Below are 21,418 nucleotides of genomic sequence, written 5' to 3' on the forward strand. Positions count from 1 at the left end.
GAGCCTGCCCTCACACAAGTCTCATTCCAACGCTTCATTGTGATGTGCAGTTTACCCAGGGTTCTCAAAGGCTACACTAACTTGCAACAATCTCTGGAGGTTCTAGCTAGCTGGAAAGACTCCAAACATAGACCAAGATCAACATGATGAGACTCATTACCAGAAGTTTAGCAACATCTAGGTGGTACAATGGTTAAAATGTTGGACTTAAAGTTAGAAAGATCTAAATTCAAATTCTGCCTCAAACATTTACGAGCTATATGACCCTGGGCAAGTCCCATTCCCCTCCTCAGACTCAGTTCCTTATCTGCAAAGTGGGGCTAATAATAGCACCTACCTTCCAGTTTCAGACAAAATAATATTTGTAAAGCACTTTGCAAATCTTAAAGAGCTAGGGTGACCACAAACATTCGCAGGATTGATGATAGCCAATGAGGACAGTTCTCAAAAAGTGACATCATGGATATCACTAAGAAAATAGCGAATCCAAAAGGGAAGTTGGCCAGTCATAGGAGAAGAATGAAGGACAAAAGATAGACAGCCAACGTGTTCTTTTTGTACCTGCAAAAGGTGAAAAGACCTTGAAGAAAGCTCTGACGTGCTAAGTGGATCCTCTGAGGAGAACCTATAGAAAATAGAAAAGAAATACACAGGATAAGAGGGAATGTACAGATGAGTGACAAGTCATCCTGGGAATCTTTACATCATCAAGAAAAACACACTCATTGAAGCGTGGAAATAATTGGGGATAAAATGATGTAGGCTATTAGAATCCACAGGCAATCAAAGGACTTTATTTTGACTAGTTGTTTTAATCATTTATGAGAAGCAGCATGACACAATGGAAAGAGTGTTAGTTTTGGAATCAGAAAAGACATAGGTTCAAATCCCAAATCTCTACTTAATAATGCTTAATAACGTTGTGGCTATGAACAAGTCCTTTGACCCTTCCCGCCTCAGTTCCTTCATGTGTAAAATAGGAATACTATTTTCTATAACACCTACTTCACAGTGTTGTTTTGAGAATCAAAAAAGGTGAGTCATTCACTTTGTAAAATTTTTAAAAGAACTATGTAAATGTCAGACATTACTGGTATTAAACTTTTACCCCAATGACCTTTCGTTGTTGTCTTTCTTTTTTAACCACAACTCTCATTAGGGCCTAAAATCCTAGAGCTAGAAGGAGTCTTAGAAGTCATATGATCCTACTACATTATATTGGCAATGAGAAAACTAAGGCCTAGAGAAGTTAGATATTTTTCCTAAGATCACACATCTTTTTTAATGATAGAGTTAGGACTAAACCGCCAGGCTACTAAGTCCATTTCACCATACTGCCTAAATTGTTCTGGGGTGGTCCAAACCTGCTATTTATCAAAGTGGGGAATTCCTAGTATAGAAACTCCTTCTACCAATGCAGATTGCCAAGTTGACTGTGACTTAGTCTCACAGAGTGACTGAATGAATATCCATCCATAGTCACATAGCTACAATGTGTTAGAGGTAAGTCTTGAACCTGGGTCTTCTCACCTGGAAAACTGGCCCTTTATCCTTATGTCACACTGTTCCTCACTGCCTAGATTAAATTGTTGTTATTATTCAGTCATTTTCAGTCATGTGCATCTCTCTGTGACCCTACTTAGGGTTTTCTTGGCAAAGATACTGTAGCAGTTTGTCATTTCCTTCTCCAGCTCATTTTACAGATGAGGCAACTGAAGCAAACAGGGTTAAGTGACTTACCCGAGGTCACACAGCTAGTAAGAGTCTGAGGCTGGATTTGAACTCAGACCTTCCTGACCCCACACCCAAAGCTCTATCCACTGTGCCACCTAGCTGACTTCCTAGATAAAGAGCAAGATTAAATATCTGAATTTTTACTTTCTCCCTCTGACCCCGCCTTACAGAATGTGTTTTGTTTTCTTCTCTGATGTTTTTAAGGTTTGGTTTTGTTTTTACTGGTTCTGTTGTTTCTCTATAGGAGTACTCCTGATGGGGAAATTGTCCTCAACCACCGCAGATTTGTACCTATTCTGCAATTTATTGTCTTAAAATGTTGCAGGGGCCACTGAAAGATTAAGTCACTTGCCTATGGTCAAATAGCCAGCATGCCAGAGGCAAAACTTGAATCTAGGGTTTCTAGTCTCCAAGTCCATCTAACTCTCTATCCATTCCTCCGAGCTACCTCTAAAGAAGAATATATCATTGCAGGGGGTGGGAAACATTTAGCAAGTACTTACTATGTGCCAGGCACTGTAATAATCATTTACAGGTATTATCTCATTTGATCCTCACAACTACTGTGGGAAGTAGGTGCTTTTTATTATCCCCATTTTACAGTTGAGAAAACTGAGGCAGACAGAGGTTAAAAGACTTGCTCAGGGTCACAGCTAGTAAGTGTCTGAGACCTAATTTAAAATCAGGTGTTCTTGACCACCCACTACACCATTTAGCTGCTTATTGTACCATGAAATAACCCAGAGGAAAAGAATTAGGAAGAAAAAGACAAAAGATAGGAGAGAGCTAATCTATACACCGGAAATTATCTCCTAAAAGATCTCTAAGAAACTATAAAATTGTCTATGTAGGACACATATAAAAGAACAAATAAAACTTGAGAATTTAGTCAATGCAGCTGACCTTCAACAAATGAAATGCTTCCCTTGCAAAATGGAAAACAGGACTTATTTGATCAAATAATTAAGGAAAAAACTAATAGAATTTTGGATTTAAATGAAAGCAGAAAGATTCTGAAAATAACATTGGATTAATGAAAGCAACTGTGACCTTCTCTCAAGATTCATCCACACTTCAGAGAAGCAATTAAAAGAACCCACAAAACGTAGAAAATGCAGCTACCGCCACACAGAGTATAAGTCTGACGAATTTACAGGGTAATAATAAAAATCTCTAATAAGTTGCTACACTTGAAAAGTAAAAAGACGATCAATGGGGTTAATCTTAAGACTGCACAGTATAAAGAATTATGCTAAAACTAAAACTAATTAAACCCATAAAGCTTTTGGAAAAGGCAATTATGATAGAGTTCAACAAAGTAGAACACTGTACATAAAATGGCCAATCTGATGTTTGCCTCCCTTCTGGCTTCTCTGTCAAGGAGTCCACAAGCTAAGAGAAGGCCATGGTGGGCAGGTCAGCCTGTGTTCTCTCAGGAAGACCTTCACCACTAGGGTTTCTGGGGGTCACCCCACCTTGACCTTGATACTCCAGACTCCATTTCCAAGAGCACAAATTGTGTGTGACCTGAGAGTCACTCTGCCACATAATGCCTTGTGTACACCCTGTACACAGAGAGAGATTGCAGGATTGAGAGTTGGCAGGAAACTTTGAGAAGGTTTAACCCAATCCTCTCATTTTCAAGAAGAGAAAAAGGAATCCCAGAGAGAGTAAATAAGGAACCCAGCCACCAAACTTCAAAAACAGAGGGGTTTTTTTCCTTTTTTTTTTTTTGACGTTAGAGCATGCTGTTCCATCCCTACCTGTTAGGCACTATTTCTTTTTTTCTTTTAAATCAAATGTTTATTTAATGGTCAAAACCAAAAAAAATGCAATGGGATATATTCTTTATATTTTTCAGTAAATTATATGCCTTTAAGATACAGTCTGTTGCAGAGAATCATTTGTGAAAGCCTGCCTGTTCCCTTCTCATACTTTCATCAAAGATGTCCTCATTACATGTGCAAATTATGCTCATAAAATTTTGCATCAATGGAAAAATAGGCAGATGGATCAATGTAGTTATCAATAATCAATTGGCCCCCTCTTTTGTTAACAATGAGAGAAATCTGCCTAAGCCTTGGCATGCTCACCCTATTTCTGATATCTTGAGAGTCAGTCCTTCATTGCCCTCAAAATTGTGCCACCTCTAACATGGACCTTTGATGAGTATGTCTGATCTAGTCAAGGGCAGTATTTCTTTATATGAATCATGAGGATGAACAAATTAATATAATAATTTTTAAGCATTTACTATATCTGTAAGCACTATGCTAAGCACTGGGGCTAAAAAAATAAAGACAGTCCCTGCTCTCAAAGAACTTACATTCTAATAAAGGGAGAAAGGAAGGATAGGGAAGCTAGTGGATAGAGCGCCAGGCCTGGAGTCAGGAAGAGTCATCTTTCTAAGTTCAAATCTGGCCTCAGACACTTACTTGCTGTATGACTCTGAGCAAGTCACTTGAGCCTGTTTGCCTCAGTTTCCTCTTCTGTAAATGAACTGGAGAAGGAAATGGCAAATCACTCTAGTGTCTTTGCCAAGAAAATCCTAGCTAGGGGTCACAAAGAATTGGACAACATTGGACAACAACACAGTAGGATGGAGATTGGATCAGTGATTTCCTCAATATAGGGACCTCCTACTGGGTAACTTTCTCTACCAGTGTAGGTTGGCACCTTATAGTCTTAGAGAGTTGCCTAGAGCACCAGAGGTGAATAGACTTGCCCAGGGTCACAAAGCTAGTATGTGTAGGCTGAGGATGGGAGGGTGCCAGACAGAGGCAGGGTGGGAAGGAAGAGGAGAAGGAAGAGGTAACAAGCATAGAGGGGAATATCGCCTAGAGAGAAAGATGATACCAAACAACATTCCCCAAAAAACAAGAGACAATCAGGTTTATGAACCTAATATTTCACCTTACAAATCAGTTACTAGTCTCAGATATATCTCTAGACACACACACACACACACACACACACACACACACACACACACACACACACACACACACACACAAAACTTTCCATGAAGCTTTGCTGGGATGTAGGCAGAGACCAACAAACCTGGAATGCAGACCTAAGACTGATGAGTTCTATCAAGTCAGATATGGTCTAGATCAAAGCTGGCCAGTTTCACAAAGAATGCCAATACCATGCCTTGGAGAGATATGAGTCCACTGCACCTACTTATCTCCCATAACAGCCACCCTCCCTGACCAAAAAGAGTCCAGTTTGGACTGGCAAGCACACAATGGGAAACAAAATTTTAAACTATTATTATGGGTTAAAATTCCCCTGAATAGAGAAAAGTTAATATAAGGAGAGAATTTAAATGGCACAATGGCTTGAAAGTAAGGAGTTCTTGGGGATAAAAGATCTTGCATAGCGATAGGATGATTTTTCATGTTGTGTTAATATAACACTTTTGATTCCTGTGACTGTGCCTATGTGAAAGTCATTGTACTAGGCAGAAGACATAAATACAAGGGACAAAATAATCCTTCCTTGTAAGAACCTCAAATTCTAATGGGGAAATAACACAGACATACACAAACACAAACATCATGAATATAAAGTAAATAAATACAAATAAATGCAAAGTACAAGATGATTTGGGAAGGTGAGCACTAGTAGCTGGGAATTCAGGAAAGGATTCATGTAGAAGATGCTTCTTGAACTGCTTCTTAAAAGGAAAACAGGACTCTATGAGGTGGAGGTGAGGAGAGTAGTATTCTAGACATAAGACAGTCAGTATTCAATTCATATGAATCCACATAAACCTCACTCTCTATGGAATGTAGTAGAAAGAGCTTCAAAGCCCAGGCTACCAGCACTCTCAACCTTGTTTGGTCCAGGGATTTGGCAATCTGATAGACTCATTCTCAAAGTAATGTTTGTAAATGCATAAAATATATGATTACAAAGGAAATCGATTTCACAGAAATAGAGTTGTCAAAAAAAGTTTTTAAACAAGTTCAAGGACACTAGGTTAAGAACCCCTGAGTTACTAAAGAGTTCTTAGAGTAATTGGCAGGATTCAGACTTGTTCATGTTCAAGAACTAATAGACCTCACAGATATTCCCCAGCATTCTCCTGTTTCTATTTTCAGAAAAGTAGAGTAATGTGTTGGTTTTTATGCATGTCAGAAGCTGCCAATAAAAGTGTGGAGGCAGGTAATACTCCCAGCAAAGAATGTATAATCTCCAAAACATAGAGGGGTACTTTCAGCTAAATTCAAAGGAGATAAAATATTTTTGGCAAGAACTATATAGTGCCACAGGGATAGATGTGTGGTTTCATTGGTGTAAGGAACTCTATCAAAACAAGATGGTACCTTCTCTGCAACTTAGAGTCTTAGAAAGCTATCCAACTCACTAAGCAGTATATGACTTGTCCAGGATCCACACAGACAGTATGTGTCAGAAGTTTTGAACTCACTAAGTTCAACACTTAGTTTAACATTAAGGCCACATCTCTAGCCACTATCCCAAACTGCCTCTTGTAGTTCAAAACAGTGGAATGTAAATAAAATGTTAATAAGACACCTCTATTTCATTGTCAAGCACCTTTTTAACAATAACTTTAAAAGTTCTTATTACAATGCAATATACAATTTATCACTAACACAAGGTCATTTACTGGTTCTAACAATCCTACATTTCATGCTCATTTTTGCTTACCAAGTTTGTATTGGAAGGTCAAGTAACAGTGGATAGATGACCACCCTCAGAATCAGGGAGATCTGGGTTCAAGTATTGCTTCTGACATGTACTGTCCCAGTAACACCCAGAAAGTCACAATCACTCAGTGCATTAACAAAGAGAGATTGTTTTCTTGGAGTTCTCCTACATTTATAAGGTAACAGATTCAGATCAAAATTTTTTCATAGTGTTACTTGTTTATAGTATCACATCCATATCATATACATACATCACATATCATATACATAAACTATAGCAAGTTAATATATATAGATTTATGCAACGTTATAATGTTAAGGAAAATGTGCTACCATACAAAATCATATTTTGAACTGTTCCTGTGAAAAATATCTACTTGAGCTGTCTATTCCATAAATATTACATAATTAGAAAAGGAAAATAATTCTGTTTTACATTATTTTGTTTTACTTTTATCAAATGAAATGCATCCAATTCTAGATCTCTGAGCTCTACTTAGAAACACATTCAAATATTTTATAAAATGTTCGTTTTATAAATAATTCTGCTGAGATGAACTCATCTCTGTACTTTAAACTATTTGTTATTTGTTTCCACATGCAAGAAAGATAGAATCACAGAAATCCCAGAGTTGGAAGTCACCTAATCCAAGGCATCTATACCCAAGGGACAGTAGTGTTCATTTCTTAAGCAATTTAAGGGTTATGTAATCTCCAGTGGTACAGACTGAAATCCATCCATACCTTCTTCACCCTATGGAAGTCCTTTCCATATCCACCCAGTCTGCTGTGGCCTATTCTTTTTTTTTTTTAGGCAATTGGGGTTAGTGACTTGCCCAGGGTCACACAGCTAGTAAGTGTTAAGTGTTTGGCCTGAGGCCGGCTTTGAACTCAGGTCCTCCTGACTTCAGGGCCGGTGCTCTATCCACTGTACCACCTAGCTGCCCCTGTGGCTATTCTTTAGATATTTTGGCTTTATATGACTAACAGTGGAGCACACAGACCACTATTTTTTTATTGTCTACTCCCATTGAATGAGGTCTACCTCATCTTATAACTCTTATGTTACATCCTTAAGGATGCTCTGGTGCTCAGTTCTTTATTAGTAATAAGATGTAACTGATTTATCCTTACCATGGGTCTCTCCCTTGCCCTTTGGTTAGCCAATAACCTTAATTTTTCAAAGTATTCCATGATTAACAGCCATGTAGTTTATCTAGAAAATTTTTTTTAAAGATAGGCCTTTGTTTTAAGGAGAAACCTAGAGTTATTAAGCACTATACTGTGTCTAAAAACGTAAGGCCCACTCTCCTCCTCCCATTAAATTTCAGTCTCTATATCACAGGTCTAGTCTCATTGTATTAGATAGAGAAATAGACAAATAAATAGATGATGGATGGATAAATAGATGATAGATGAAATAGATGGATATGATAGATTGATAGATATGTATGCATTCAGATATGTATGTATACATATACATGCATGTACATATGTATACACACATATATTGAGCCAGTTATGATGAAGTAGATAGAAACAAGAAAACATGAGTTTAAATTCTGCCTCAGATACTAGCTGTGTAACCCTGAGGAAATTACTTAACCTTTCTATGCCTCAACTTCCTCATCTGTAAAATGATAGTAGGAATAATAGCCCCAGACTCAGAGTTGTCATAAGGCTTAAATAAGATAACATATGTAAATACCTTTGCAAAACATAAAGCTCTATATAAATGCTAGCTATCATTAGCAGTAATAATATATGTACAATTTATTTGTATACACATATATATATACATACATACATATACCGATGATTCTACATGTACATAAATATATTTATACAGGGATTTTCTAAAAATATTAGTGCAGTGGTAAATTACTAAATCTTGAAACTTGACTTAGGTTTTTGAGACACTCTGTATATACCATATGTGTGCAGTGTGACCCATGATTACACATAAAATATTGGCCTAACAATCAATATAGGCATAATAAGATCATAGATTCAGGTCTGGAAGGGACCTCAGAAGTCATCAAGACAAATTTTCTTGAAAACAGAGCCCAGGGAGATGAAGTGACTTTGTCCAGAGCCAGCACTTTTCAATCATACCGTGTTGACTCCCTAAGATGGATGACCATCTTCAAGGAATGTTCTAATAAAGAAAGAGAGAAAGTGTGAAGGAGAGAAAGAAGAAGGGAGAAGAAGGTGCTATCAAAAGCTTCTAAATTCTGGTATACTGGTACACAATGATGAAAAATGTAGAGAATACTGCTTTGGGGAGCCAGTCAGTTATTTAACTGAGTGTCTGCGATGTGCTCACCACTATGCTAAGTCCTTTGGGGAGAAACATAGGAAAAGTCTAAAATATGGTCCCTGTTCTCAGGGAGCTTAACATGACTGAAGTAGCATAATTCAGAGATGAGCTGTAGAAAAGACAAAATCATATAAAATTAGGTGCTAAGTTTTGTAGTATCAATTATAAATCTCCTAAAAGAGTCTGAGGCCATATTTCAGAGGATCTCAAATACCCACCTAGTGAATTTGAACTTTATTTGCTAGGGAGTGAATAAAGGAATTTGAAAAGAGCAGTGATATAAACCAGTATAAAAAGATTACTTTGACAGAAATGTGAAGGATAAAAAAGAGTAAAGACCTTAAAACCAGAATTGACACCATAGCAATACTACAAAAGCCTAGTAATAAGGACCTGAACCAGGGTGGTAGCAGTGAGAAGTCAGAATAGGGGACAAATATGGAAAACATTGTGAATTAAACTTGGGAGTCAGTAAACATCATATCAGTGCTAGCAGAGTGAATGAATTCCAGGTTCTCAGAATTGATCCTGTTTTAACACATGGTGCTTACAGTGATACAGATAATGCTACTCAAAAAGCAAGATATGGCCTCTAGAATAATTTAAGCCTTGTATCCACATAAAATATTGAACATGAACATGCTTTTCAAAGTTTGTGTCAAATGCAAAGCTTGATGTCATATTGATGTCACACTCCCACTCAGTTTTCCTAATGATGTGATGCCTCTTTGATTCATGTTTCTTTATCAATCAGTGCTCACAGGATTGGACTCTCCAGGCAGCAGAGTCAGTGACCACTCCTTTGGGTTGCCAATCAAAAGTTTTCATCTGTGCATTTCCCCAAGGTAAGTTATTGACATCATCCTCTAGAAACTTCCTCCAATGCCTCATTGGAATGCAGAGGTGAGAATGGGTTCTCAAAGGCTACCAGGGAAATGTAAAGCTCTGATAAGTCACAACGAGCAGGAAATACTACAAGTGCAGACCTAGCATCAGATTGTGTGGCTTCTTAGGAGCAATACAGAAAAATACAGAGAAATTCATGACCAGAAGTCTGGCCAGGGTATGATAATTGCTTTCTGCCACAGTAAGTCATAAAGAAGGAGACTATGAGATAACTGTGATCTTTATCAAATATTTCTATCAGCACCATAGAAACTGTATATATAGTAAGTGAATAAGCATTGTTTCTTGGTATATATTAAAAATTCAAGTATAATCTGTTAATAGTTCATTAATCTGTTAAGTACTTCAAGTGATGCCCATTGATAGGTTTTCCATCTTTCTTTTTCTTTATTCTGTGAAATCCATTAAACTTTGCCAAAATTTTCAGTTCAACCTTGGTTTCTATTAGCATGTTTCATTAAATATCATGCTCTACTTCATATGTCTGCTTTTTTCTGAAGTATTTGGATTTTCATCATATAAAATCTTTTACTGTTGTTTTTGGTTGTATATTTGAGACACCACTGCCCCACCTCCATGCTATTTCCCACTGAACCCTTCCTGGTAATTTAAAACATGTCAGCAAAGCCTGACAACAAAACAGCTGTGTTGACACTATCTTATTCCAACATCCATATTCCCACCCCTGTACTGAGAGAAGAAAAAGGTGTTTCCTTTTCAGTTCCCCAGAACTAGGCTTGTTCATTAAAATCAATCAGTTTGACTTCTTTTTAGTGCTGTCATCATTTATATTATTGAATATATTTTTCTCTTGATTTGGCTTTCTTTATTCTTTATCACTTCATGTAAGCCTTCTTGTATTACTGTGAATTCTACATGGCTATCATTTTTTAAGACAGAGTCATATACCACCACATTCACACACCACTATTTGTTCAATCATGTCCCAGTTACTGTGCATCTCATTTCTAGTTTTTGCTACCAAAAGAATACTGCTATGAATATATATATACACACATATATAGGATATGTTGTTTTATGTGTGTGTGTGTGTGTGTGTGTGTGTGTGTGTATGATCTTTCTTTCTTTTGACTGCCACAGAGTATATGCAGTATTGGATGATTGGGTCAGAAGAAGAGATTAGGGACTTTTCTCACATAATTTCACGCTGATGTTTAGACTTATTTATAACTCTACCAACAATACACTAGTACTCTTGACATCTAGTAATTCCTTTAGCAGTAACTATTTCCATTTTTCATCAGCCTTGTCAATAAGTTGGGTATGAAATAATGTTCATACAGTGTTGAGATTAAAATGTTGCACAGACACTGTGAACATTAAACAGATTGAGAGAATTTCATTCCATTGATGATTAAAAATGAAAACAAACTCCAATGAAACCAGCTAGCATAGGACTTGATGTTAATAGAAACTTACATTCAAATCCTATGTCCGATACTCACTAACTCTGTGACTATGGGCAAGTCACTTAACCTCTAAGCCTCAATTCTTTCACCTATAAAATTAGGATAATAATATCTTACAGGATGATATGAAAATTTTTAAAAGACAATATTCATAAGGTACTTTATACTCTTAAGGCACAATACAAATATCAATAATTATTAATGTTATCATTCTGTCATTCTCATATTTTGATGGGGTTCAGACAAAAACTGTCCAGGAACAAGACATCATATCCTTTCATACTTTTATATTTATATTCATATATATATTTATATTTAACATTGTACAGAGTAGGCATATACAGATATTACCTGTATATAATGTTATATTGCACAAGTAGATAAAATAACTGCTAAATGTAGTTGAATAAGTATATTCAGTTGTAAATATCCTTTCTTGGCTCACTGAAAGCATCTTCAAGAGAATTCCAGGAGCACAAAGGAAGACAAAGATGACCTGTACCTCACCCTACTTCCACTTAATTTTGGCGTTCTTTGCCATGTCTTTATTTTTTTCCTAAATTTCATTCCATGCAGTTTGGAAATGATGAGGGTTTTATACAAGTACAAGTATTTAAATATTATGTCTGTTATTAGTAGTATTATGATTGTTGTTGTTGACAATATTTTAGGATCTCAGTAAGCTGCTCAACAAATTAACCCATCAAATCAATCTTAAAATGAGCTGGGCACTATGATAGGCACTGGGGATACAAAAACAAAAATAAGAGGGTCCCTACCCACAAGAAGCTTATCTTCTAGTAGGAAAATAAACATGACCACAGCTAAGTAAATATAAGATATACATATGTTTATATACATACACACAGAGTTATAAATATGTGTATGTATATATGTACAAATCACATAAGAAATATCTTATTACTATATTACATATATAATATAGTTATGTTTTATAAAATAATATATAACAATATAGTATATAAGGTATCTATATACTATATATCTGTATTGTATACATTGTATATAATAGAATATATATAATATTATGTGTACATATACACATATGTATGTATGCATATGTGTGTATACATATACATGGTGTGTTAATAGCATTAACAATCTGATGAACCCATAAAAATGGGGCGGCTAGGTGGCACAGTAGATAAAGCACTGGACCTGGAGTCAGAAAGACCTGAGTTCATATCTGGTTTTAGGTCTTTACTAGCTGTACAACCCTTGGTAAGCCATTTAACCTCTGTTGCCTCAGTTTCCTCAGCTGTAAAATGAGGATAATAATAGCACCTACTTCCCAGAGTTGTTGTGAAGTCAAATGAGATGATAGAAGTAAAGTACTTAGCACATGCTTGGTGCATAATAGATTCTAGTTATTGTTATTATATTATTAAATGCTTGTTTTAATAAATGACATGAGCTGATCCTGGAAGGGAGCTAGAAGTTCCAAAAGGCAAGATGAGGAGACAAAGCATTTCAAAAATGAGGAGAAGCTTGTGCAATGCCAACGAAATGGACAACAGAATATTCTATCTGTAAAAGAGCAAGTAGGCTGGTTTGGCTGAGATGCAAAATGGAGGAGAAAGAAAGAACAACAGAAAATCCACCTGGAAAGACAGACTGGCATGATATTGTGAAAGGCTTTAAATGACAAACAAAAGAGGTTTCCTTTTTTAATCCAAAAGGCAATGGGGATCTATGGAAGATTCTTGAGCAGGGGAACAATCTGGTCAACCTTGTATTTCAGGAATATAAATTTGATATGTATGTGGAAGACGTATTGGAGAGGGGATAGACTAGATATGGTGAGACCAATTATGAATCTATTGCAATGATCCAGGAGAGAGGTGACAAAGACTTGGACTATGAGTGGGAAAATGATGAATATGAGGTATACTGTGAAGATGGATTGATAATATTTAGCAACTAATTCAATATGGAAGGCATGTGAAAATGATGACTTCTACGTTTCAAACTTGAGTGACTTGAAGGATAGTAGTTCCCTCAACAGAAAAAGGCAAGTTAGGCATAAGGAGATGGGGGAAATTATTTTTTCTATGTTGTGTATATTGAATTTGAGATACCAAGGGGACATCCAAGTGGAAATGCCAAGCAGGCAGGAGATATAATTGGAGCTCAGGGGAGCAAAGAGGGCTGAGTATGTAGGCTTTGTAGTCATCTGCAAAAAGATGATAGCTGAGTACACACAAGCTATTGAGATCCCTAGAAGAGAGACCCTAGACAAAGAAAAAGAGAGGGTGTGGAATGGGGCCATGGGGTACACCTATGGAAATTTGTTCCTTTAATACCTCACTTAAATCCAATTCATATACAAGTCAAGACTTACTGTGATGTTATTGGACCTCTTCGAAAACAAAAAGCAAACAACAAAACAAAAACCAAATATATGAAATCATGAGAAAAAAATACCTTCAGTCTTTGATGCCATCCCTCTAGTTATTTGGTAGGAAATGTTGATTTTTTTCAGCTTATTTACCCAGTGGAATTTATTTTTTATTTATTTTCTAAAATAAGTTTTTATTGATGGTTTTTTTACATCAGCAAAGGATAGCATGTATTTAGAGGATGAAGTTTATATTCTAGTATATTTCCCTGAGGATCTTCCCACCCCTAAACAGTCACTCCAATAGTGCTTTTTTTTAAGATTAAAGAAAGGCACTTAGCCCCAATTGCCTCAATAAATAAATAAATAGATAGATAAACAAATAAATGAATGAATAAATAAATAAATAAATAAAAATTTTAGAAATTTAAAAAATTAAAAAATAAAAGTGTGTCAATACATATATTAAATAAATTTTTAAAGTAAGATTAAAGAAAGGAAAAGGAAAAGAAAGGATAACCAACAAATATTTTTTAAAAGTCTGAAAATGGGTACAATACGCAACACTTACGGATCCTCCACCTCTGCAAAGAGTTGAGATAGGGATATCTTCTCATGTTTCTTCTTTCAAGCCATCTATTATTTTTGTGATTTTGCCCATGAAGTGGGTACATGGATTCAAATTCTCACTATTTGAAGTTAAAATTATATAAAATATGGTAATTGATTCCAGCCCAATGGAAACTATACTAATTTAAATAATGTGACCACTTTACTGGATTCCTTATTTGCACTAATTGGGACCTACTTAATTGATGGGCATCCCTTTAGTTTACAGTTATTTGCCAATATACACACACACAAAAAAAAAGCTTATGAGAAAAATGGGAAGCAGTCTGAAAATTAAATTTAAACCAATACCTCACACATTATGCCAAGATAAACTCCAAAGAGATATGTGGGCTATATATAAAAAGCCACATTAAAAACAAATTAGAGAGACATAGGGGGGAAAATCATCTATCATATATCTATGGATAGAAGAAAATTTCACGACTAAGCATGTGATACCAAGGATAACAAAATACAAAATAAATAATCTTGATTAGATAAAATTTTAAAAGTTTTGCCAAAACAAATACAATAAAGCTAAGATTTTTAGAAAAAACTTAACTGGTGAAAAATTCTTTGCATCAATTTTCTTTAATAGCAGTCTCTTTTCCAAAAGATATAAGTAACTGATTCAAATTTATTATTCTTTTTACAAATTATCTAAGGATATGAGCAGGCACTTCTCAAAGAAAGAAACCCAAGCTATTTATTTTTTTTAAAATGTGCTAAATCATTACTAATTAGAGCAATATAAATTGAAGCAATTCTGAGATTCTGCCTCACACTCATCAAATTGATAAAGATGACAAAAAATAAAAATGGCAAATGTTGGAGAGGCTACCCATGGGAGGGGCAAATGTTGGAGGGAGAAAAGTCATGCTGATGTACTGTTGGTGGACCTGTGAATGGATCCAACTATTCTGCAACGTAGTTTGAATTATATACAACTAGTTACTAAACAATACATGTCCTTTGATCCAGCTATATCCCTGCTAGGTCTATACCCAAAAGAGATCAAAGGAAAAGGAAAAAGTCCTATGCATGCAAAAATATTTATAGCAGCTCTTGCTGTGATGGCAAAAAAAAAATGGAAACCAATTTGAAATTATGTAAGAAATGATATTAAAATGACCATGACTCTGACCCAGCAATCTTATTACTAGTCATGTCCCCAAGGAAGTCAAAGACAGAAACAAAGGTCCATTGTGTACCAAAAAACTATGCATAGAAGTTCTCTTTGCAATACCAAAGAATTATAAACAAAGTAGATGCCCATCAATTAGCAAATGTGTAACATATACACGTATATGAATGTAATGAAATGTTATTATACAACAAGAGAATTAATATATAGAATTTAGAGGAAGATTGGAAGATATATATATGAACTGACAGAATTTGCAATAAGCAGAACCAAGAGAATAATATACAAAAGGACTACAACACTATAAATAAAAATATTTCTAAAAGGAAGCCCAAATGAGAGTAATTGGAAAAAAAATTATGTCATCTAGATTTGATGAGCATGGTATTCACACTTTCATCCAAGTAATCAACAAAAAATATTAAACAACATGGGGCCAGAGACATTTTATCAAATGATTATTAAAATCTAGATAAATTATATCGACATTATTCCCTTAATTTACACATTTAATAACCCTTTCTAAAATTGAAATAAATTTAAACCTGTTTTTAATGAAGCCATATTGGTTCTTTATAATCACCACTTACTTCTTTAGGTATTTATTAACCATCTCTCTAATGATCTTGGACAAGTACATTAAATGGACAATGAATTGGACCTAAAATAGAATGACAGGGGAACTTCAAGCTGCATCACATTGGAAAATTGTGCTGTGCTTTCAAAGACCTCAAGGTATTTAACATCAGAAAATCCCATCTTTTTAACATCAATATTCTCCCAGTGATGCCATGCATCAAGGAATATCAGGTTCTCAGAAGAACCAAACTTGCAAATGACTCAAAGAATGACCCAAAGAACAACAGAAAAACATTGTCTTCCAGGGTATAATTAGAGTACAAACTAGGGCAGTGAAAGGAATCGTGGTACAATGGGGAAAGCACTGAACTTGGAAGGCTAAACTTAGACCTTAAACCTGAGGGCTTATCTTGCCTTTACTATTTTAGTGTAACCTTGGAAAAATTATTTAATGTCTCTGGATCTCAATTTCCTCACCTGAGGAAGGAAGGAAGGGAGGAAGGAAGGAAAAAAGGGAAGGAGGGAGAGAGAAAGGAAGGAAGGAAGGAAGGAAGGAAGGAAGGAAGGAAGGAAGGAAGGAAGGAAGGAAGGAAGGAAGGAAGGAAGGAAGGAAGGAAGGAAGGAAGGAAGGAAGGAAGGAGGGGAGAGGGATGGAGGGATGGAGGGAGGGAGGGAGAGAGCGATGGAGGGAGGGAGGAAAGAGGGAAGGAAAGAAGAGAGGGAGGAAGGAAGGGAAAGAGGAAAGGAAGGAAGGAAGGAAGGAAGGAAGGAAGGAAGGAAGAGAAAAGAAAGAAAGAAGAAAGAAAGAAAGAAGAAGAAAGAAAGAAAGAAAGAAAGAAAGAAAGAAAGAAAGAAAGAAAGAAAGAAAGAAAGAAAGAAAGAAAGAGAAAGAAGAAGAAAGAAAGAAAGAAAGAAAGAAAGAAAGGAGAGAGGGAGGGAGGGAGGAAAGAGGGAAGGAAAGAAGAGAGGGAGGGAGGGAGGGAAGGAAGGAAGGAGGGAGGGAAGGGAGGAGGAAGGAAGGAAGGAAGGAAGGAAGGAGGAAGAAGGAAGGAAGGAAGAAAGGAAAGGAAGAGAAGGAAGGAAGGAAGGAAGAAAGAAAGAAAGAAGAAGAAAGAAAGAAAGAAAGAAAGAAAGAAAGAAAGAAAGAAGAAAGAAAGAAAGAAAGAAAGAAGAAAGAAAGAAAGAAAAAAGAAGAAGAAAGAAAGAAAGAAGAAAGAAGAAAGAAAGAAAGAAAGAAGAAAGAAAGAAAAAGGAAGAAAAGAAAGAGAAGGAAGAAAGGGAAAAAGGAAGGAAGGAAGGGAGGAAGAAAGAAGGAAGGGAAGGAAGGAAGGAAGGAAGGAAGGAAGGAAGGAAGGAAAGGAAGGAAGGAAGGAAGGAAGGAAGGAAGGAAGGAAAGGAAAGGAAGAGGAGGAAAGGAAGGAAGGAAGGAAGGAAGAAAGAAAGAAAGAAAGAAAGAAAGAAAGAAAGAAAGAAAGAAAGAAAGAAAGAAAGAAAGAAAGAAAGAAAGAAAGAAAGAAAGAAAAGAAAAAGGAAGAAAGAAAGAGAAAAAGGAAGAAAGAGAAAAAGGAAGGAAGGAAGGGAGGAAGGAAGGAAGGAAGGGAGGAAGGAAGGAAGGAAGGGAGGAAGGAAGGAAGGAAGGAAGGAAGGAAGGAAGGAAGGAAGGAAGGAAGGAAGGAAGGAAGGAAGGAAGGAAGGAAGGAAGGAAGGAAGGAAGGAAGGAAGGAAATAAGCATTTATTAAGCACATATGTACCATTTAATGAGCATTATCTCATTTGATCCTTACGACAACCCTGAGAAGGAGAGGCTAATATTATCCTCTTTTTACAACTGAGAAAACTGAAGCGGACAAGGGTTAAGTGACTTGCCTGTGGTCACACAGCTAGTAAGTGTCTCAGGCAGGATTCAAACTCAGGTCTTCCTGACTTCAGGCCCAGGTGCGTTCTATTCACTTCTCTACCTAGCTGCCTCTAAATGAAGAGGCTGGCCTAATCGGCCTTTGACATCCCTACTAGTTTCTGAACTCCCTCTCTCCGTAAATTGCCCCAAGGGGCTATTCCAGTGTCTCTAAAATTGCATCTCATCAGCAATCCTTCTTCATAAGCCTGGTGCTGCCAGCTAGCTATCTGCTACCTCTCACTGGTTAATTGAGAGCCACAACACTACGCACCAGTCTGAAGAGCAACAAACAAAAATTTAAAAACGGTGCGACTTTTTGCAAAAGTGTCAGGTGGCTGGGCAGAGATAAAACAGTCAGGCTCTGAAAATAGTCACTGCAGGCCAGAAACTAAAGGAACTGGCCTTGTGTGTGCATGGTGTAGAAGCAGCTGACAGCCCTGTATCAGTCTTTTCAGGAACATGCACTCAGAGGAAAAGCTAATCAACATCAGCAACAGAATCTTCAAGCAGAAAGAATTAGCCTATTACTTATTCTAAGGCCCATTCAGAAAACAAGGTGGAGAAAAATGCGAGATCTTGCTCACAAATTGGCTCTTTGGCCAGGCCATTTGGTTACTCTCGCTACAGTTGCATCACAAAGGTGCTGTTATTTTAACCACAATTTTAAACACATAAAATGTCACAGCAGAGGCTATAATGCTGCAATAAATCATTCTGAAAGTACAATTCATAAAAAGTTGCTTACATGAGCATTATTTCAATAATTTAGCTGTGGATCTTCTTTTTGACATGCAGAAAATAATGTATGCGTGATTCAAAGGTGAAAAACAAAGCCTTGCTCTGTGTGACGCTGCCTAAACCTGTTAGACACAGAGAAGAATGATGGGGAACATTAAGAATGTGGTTATCACAAGGGAGCCAAGTATTTCGCTGCCTATTAATGCAAATTATCTAAATCCCGAACCATAGAAATGAGCATTCCTATTTTGCATTTTACTGTAATGAAGAAGCTGCATGACATATTGAATAACATGACATCATAGAGATTCGTTTCTGTACCAGAAAGACCTGGACTGAAGTCTCACCTCTTACACATATTGGTTGTATGACCCTAACCTGACTGTAAGTCCCTTAATCTCTCACTGCTTTAAGCAATTCCCTAAAACTCTAAGTTGTAAGGAATGTTCTGACCAATATTAGAAGAGGGAATTTCCTCATGGGGGAAGAATAAACTCTAGGGGCTCTCTATTACTCCCAACTTCAAAGATAAAATCCTCTGCTAGGGCAGCTAGGTGAGGCAGTAGCTGGGCCTGGAGTCAGGAAGACTCATCTTCCTAAATTCAAATCTGGCTTCAGATACTTAATAGCTGTGTGATTCTGAGCAAGTCACTTAACCTTGTTTGCCTCAGTTTCCACATCTGCAAAATAAGTGGGAGAAAAAAATGGCAAACCACTATAGCATCTTTGCCAAGAAAACACTAAATGGAGTCAAAAAGTCAAACATGACTGAAAAATGACTCAACAAGGTTGACTTTAAAGCTTTTCAGAACATGATCACTTCTTACCATTCTGGTCTTCGGACACCTTATCACACCCTTCATGCAATCTACAATCCTGTGACCTTGGTCAGTTTCTCTTGGCTGTCCCCCTGACTGGAATTCTCTCCTTCCACATTTCTACCTCCTGGCTTTTCTGTCCTCTTTCAAGTCCCAGTCAAAAACCTGCCTTTTAGAAAAAGGCTTTCCTCATCCCCCTTAATGTTAATGCCTTCCTTTTGCTGATTTTCTCTAGTTTATCCTGTTCGTATCTTGTCTGCCACCTAATTGTTTGAAAGTTATCTCACCCCACTAGACTGAAAGCTCTTTGATGATAGAAACTGGTTTTGCCTTTCTTTGAATCCCCAGTGCTTATAATTGTGCTTGGCAGTCAGCAGGTGATTAATAAGTAATTGTTAAGTTAACTGGAGAGTTCTCTTTCCCTCTGAAATCATAGGTCCAGTCCCTAGTCTTATAATAATAAAGTCTAAAACAAAATTCATCATGGTGTTCTGATAAGCATATAGTTTAGGTGACCTTTGTATGTTAATAATTATATAATATTCTAAGGCAAATTATAATAATAATTAATGTTTATATAGTATTTACTATATTCCAGGTCCAGTGCTACATGCTTTTCAATTGTTATCTTACTTGATCCTCACAACAACTCTAGAAGGTAGTGCTATTATTTTCCCTATTTTACAGATGAAGAAACTGAGACAAACAAGGGTTAAGCCATTTGCCCTAGTTCACACAACTAATACGTGTCTGAGGCCAGATTTGAACTCAGGTCTTCCTGACTTCAGCATGCTATCCACCAGAAAAGGCGGGGATCTAAATGGTTTTTCAACAACCACCTACAATTTATCATCATGAATTGAATGGCAATAGTTCCTGGGAACTCCCACCACCCAGGCAATAACACATAGCCTTAGAAAGTTCCCCAGGGGCAGCTAGGTAGCACAGTAGATAGAGCTCTGGCCTTGGAGTCAGGAGGACCTGAGTTCAAATCTGGCCTCAGACACTTGAAACTTACTATGTGTGACCTGGGGCAAGTCACTTAACCTCAATTGCCTCACCAAAAAGCAAAAAAAAAAAAAAAGTTCCCCACGGCCCAGAAAAATTAAGTGACTGGTCAATAGTCACATACCTAATCTTTGAACCCATGTCCTTCTGACTTCATATCCAGTGCTCTATCTGCTCTAGCAGAATTCCTTTCCAATAAATATTTTAAATAACATTCTTAAACAGTTAAATAGGAACTTCATATTATCATGAAAACCCTTAACCACATCACCAGTACTCTGCCAACACAAGATACACTACGTCTTTCCAAATCTTACATGTAGTACAGATGATAGTTTATATCAATTTGAAACATAATTTTCTCAAAGCAAGTAGCATTCTTTCAAAAAATACAATTCGTATTCTACAATTCCTCGGCCATCATCATTATCATCATCAATTCATTCAATTAAAAAAGCCGGGCTTCTAGACAGAGGAAACTCCTGGGAAAATATTTACCTCCAAAGATGAATTAGAAGTATTCTGCTCAGATAGTTTCAGAAAAAACCTGGGAAAACTTACATGAACTGACACAAAGTGAAGTGAGCAGAATCAAGAGAGCACTGTGCACAGTAAACAGCAATAACGAATGAATATCCACTCTGACTTACCTATTTCTCAGCAATACAATGATAAAAGACAATTCCAAAGGACTTATGTTGAAAAATGTCATCTACCTCCAAAGAAAGAACTGACGGGAGTCTGAATGCAGATCAAAGCATACTTTTTCCCTTTCTTTATTTTCTTGATTTTTTTTTCTTTTTTGGTCTGTGTTCTCTTGCAAAAGGGCTGATATGGGAATATGTTTTGCATGACTGCACATTTATAATCTATATCAAAGTTCTTGCCTTCTCAAGGAGTGGAATTGGGAGGAGGAAGGGAGAAATTTTGGAACTCAAAAATTTATAAAAAATGAGTGTTAAAAATTGTTTTTACATGTAATTGAGGAAAATAAAATAAAAACATTCTTTGAAAAAAATAATTCTGCTCAATGTTAACCTGTGAGGAAAAATTCAATAAATCCAAACAAAATGAAAGAAGAATTAACCCCAAAAGGATTCCTGTTAAAGTGGCTTCTGAGTTCCATTTTCCCCCTGTGAGCTCTGCCCTCTTTTGCTCACTCCATCTCCACCGAGAAGTGGTCGGAGGGGGCAGCT

General features: G+C 36.6%; 1 long non-coding RNA gene across 1 annotated transcript in view; it reads right to left on the minus strand.

The window, feature by feature from the left end:
• LOC144456713 (uncharacterized) overlaps positions 1-6,536 on the minus strand; it is a 38,866-nt gene extending 32,330 nt beyond the window's left edge. The window contains exons 1-2 of the long non-coding RNA XR_013485743.1: positions 6,412-6,536; positions 562-625 (exon numbers count right to left, since the gene is read on the minus strand). This is a non-coding gene — a long non-coding RNA (uncharacterized LOC144456713). The remainder of the gene's footprint in view (positions 1-561; positions 626-6,411) is intronic.
• Positions 6,537-21,418: the final 14,882 nt, after the last annotated feature.

This window comes from Phascolarctos cinereus, unplaced genomic scaffold (genome assembly GCF_003287225.1).
Source record: "Phascolarctos cinereus isolate Bilbo 61053 unplaced genomic scaffold, phaCin_HiC Scaffold_4;HRSCAF=312, whole genome shotgun sequence".
Classification (NCBI taxonomy): Eukaryota; Metazoa; Chordata; class Mammalia; order Diprotodontia; family Phascolarctidae; genus Phascolarctos; species Phascolarctos cinereus.